This window comes from Fukomys damarensis, unplaced genomic scaffold, assembly GCF_012274545.1.
Source record: "Fukomys damarensis isolate Sample0158 unplaced genomic scaffold, DMR_v1.0_HiC HiC_scaffold_23, whole genome shotgun sequence".
Taxonomy (NCBI): domain Eukaryota; kingdom Metazoa; phylum Chordata; class Mammalia; order Rodentia; family Bathyergidae; genus Fukomys; species Fukomys damarensis.
The window spans coordinates 6,027,453-6,030,547 of record NW_022900935.1 but is presented as its reverse complement, the minus strand read 5'-3'; the positions used below and the strand labels follow the sequence as shown (position 1 = coordinate 6,030,547).

The 3,095-nt window shown below is 50.8% G+C and overlaps 1 protein-coding gene across 2 annotated transcripts in view; it reads left to right on the top strand.

The window, feature by feature from the left end:
• Rspo1 (R-spondin 1) overlaps positions 1 to 3,095 on the top strand; it is a 63,326-nt gene that overhangs the window by 37,784 nt on the left and 22,447 nt on the right. The gene's annotated exons all lie outside the window — the stretch shown is intronic.

Sequence of the window (3,095 nt, the reverse complement as noted above, 5' to 3'; positions counted from 1 at the left end):
AAAAAAAAAAAAAAAAAAAGCTTAGTTTTAGGGCAAGAAATTGGCAGACTCAGTCTGGGCCATCTCAGCTGTCTTGATGAGGACCTGGAGTGAGTGAGGAGGCTGCGGCCTTCGTGGCTTGAGGGGTCACAGCAGGTAAATCTGCAGGCTTCCTAGTGTAACGGTAACGGTCACAGAGCTCCTCAGTGCTAACAGAGTTCTGCTTTTGTCTATGAACACCCTCCCTCAGGTAACTCAGGCATGCCCTGCCTGGTCTAAACTAATTTTAGTGGCACCACCCCCCCTGTGTGGGATTAGCTTGTTGTTGGGCATATAACCTCCCAATTCTTTAAAAGAGACAACTAGCTGGACATTGCAGAGTGTGCCTATACTCCCAGCTACTTAGGAGCTGAAGGCATAAGGACCATTCCAGCCCAGGAGTTTGAGACCAACCTGGGCCAACACAGTGAGACTCCATGGGGGTGGAGGGGGCAGAGAGGGACAGAGAGAGAAAGTTGTTGGTGGGCTCAGTGGGCTCACTGTGGCACCTGGAGCTATTGCAGGCATCTCGTGCTCATGAAAGCAGTAGCTAACACACTGAGGATGACCGAACGAGGGTGTAGGAAATGACCCAATTATTATTACTGTTATTTTGAGGTGCTGGGCATCAAAATCAGGGCTTCACCTATACTGAGCAAGTGCTCCGCCACTGAGGTACACCCCTGGCTCTGAACCTGATTGTTAATGGGATTACTGAGCTCCTGGTCATTCCTACACTAGCCCTTTTTGACACATGAGAAAGTAAATCTCTATTGCTTAAGCTATTTTGGTCTTCTTTTGCTTGTAACTGAAAGCATCGTTGATACACGACAGTGCAGGTGGTAAATAGTCCTTGCCTGGTAAAGGATGACACAAGAGTATGAGGAAGTTTGCCAATCTCTAGGAGCTATTATGGTGGCCTGAATCCACTGACTTTTGAACTTCTAAGAGTCATGATCTAGGCTTCGGTGAGTCAAGATAGTAACGTAGGACAACATCCAGGCAAGTCCGCAGGACCACACAAGTTACAGTGCTGGAAGCAAGGGGTTCATTTCACAAAATATCGATTACCCATGTCCCTGGGGCCGACGTCATGACGATAAAGCGGACTCAGTTCCTGCCCTTCAGGAACTTACAGCACAGCAGAAGAAACACTCAGAGGCCAATGGCGATGTATAGGTCTGTAGGAGTTGCATAGGCTGACTGGTGAGATGGCAGGTAAAACTTCATGTGGGTGTTTTGAAGGATGACGAGAGGACAGTCAGGGGAGAAGACATTTCTAAGCAGAATTAACAGTAGGCACCAACTCAGGGCAACACAACTGTGTTGAAGAAACTATAAATTGCTTGGCGTACCCTGACCTGGCCCAGCCACTTCATGGGTTACACACCTCTGCGGGCTTCACGTGATGTCTTAGAGGCTCAGCATTCCATGTTCCAGAAAAAAATGGCTGGGGGAGGAAAAAGGAAAGAAAAATATTAAGATGGCTGCAAAATTAGGTAACAGAATAGATATGCAAAGCACAATGTTTGGCATATATTAGATGCGCAAGCAATGCTCTTTATTTATTATCCACCCGGTACGGTCACACGGTTCTAATTCCCTATCTGCTTGGACCCAGGTGGTTTTCTCCACTTTCTCACTCATTCCTTAGCCTAGTAGCGAGGCCCCTCATCTCCCACAGACTTTTCCTCGGGCAGGAAACCCGAGCCCACTGCCTGGCCCAAGACACTTCTAGGGCGGCGTGGTTTGTGTTATTTCTTCTCTCTTCTCTCTCCTCTCTCTCTCTCTCTCTCTCTCTCTCTCTCTCTCTCTCTCTCTCTCGCTTTCCCTCTTTTTTTCCCTAAATGCAACAAAATAAAACCAAACAAAAGCCCAATGCCTGGCCTGGCTTGTCAGGGAGTTATGCAAGTGTGTAAAAAAAAAATTAAATAAACACTCAAGTTTTCGGCATTTGGGCTGTTTGATTAGGCGCAAAGCAGAGCCAAGGGATGGTTAGACACAGGGAAGGCTCAGGGCAGAGTGGAGAGGGATTGGACCCAGGAGGGACCAACTCGCAAATGGCTCTTGGCCTCCTGCGAACTTGGCAAGGCTGGCTGGGTGAGCCCCTCTTCCTCTGGCTATCCAACTGTCTGTCCCCTGGCCATCCAGCACTCCCAGGGCCCCTCCGTCCGTCCCCCAGTCGTGTAAAGGACCCTGTGCCCCAGCTCAGCAGCCAGGCTCTCCCCTCCCCTCAGAAGGAGATTCCACAGCCTGTCTTGATTACTCCCCCACCACACACCCGCCCCACAGTCGCTGGCCTCTTCTGCTCCAGTTTAACTACCGCTAACTACAATTGTAGCTCATCTTCCTTTACCCACTCTGAAGTGAGGCAGGAGCACAGATGTTTGCCACCAGGAGAAGCGAGTCTCCCTCCTCCCTCTCCAGGTTTGACTTCAACATCAGCTGGGTCACTGCAGGTGTCTGCAGCTCTTCAAGACTCATCCCACAAACGTTTACGGAGTTCCTACCACTAACCAGGCATTTGCACCCTTCATTTCACTGAACCCTCAAAACAGATGCGAAGCCTGAGGCCCAGAGAGGTTAAGTAACTCAGGCAGGGCCGCACAGCTGGTAAGTGATGGAGCGGGGATTTGAACATACATTGTATCTGTTATCTCCTGCAAACTTATGTGTCCTCACCTGGGTGCCCAGAATCTTATAATCTTGACATTTCTTCTGAACTGGGAAGATGCTCTGAAAATTTGACCCAGAAGGAGAGGAGAGTGTAGTCAGGACCACAAAGCTCTGTTCGGTCTACTTGTGACTTTCCGGGTTCCCGGTGGGGGAAGCACGTTTCGATAGGGTCCCGGGTCCTGTTCCGACCCCAAGACACGCTGAGTTGCTGCCGGCTCTTAGGCTGCTTGGGATCCCCCGAGGGTCTGCGCCAGGGTCCAGGGGATTCGTCCCCCTGCCAGCCTCATGCTCAAGGGGCACCACACCAGCTCAGGGCAGGGTGTGCGGGAGGGGGCTGTGGACTCCCGGGCCGGCGCTCCAGTCCGTTTTTTCTTGTGGATCCTAGGAAGGGGGGCCGGCTG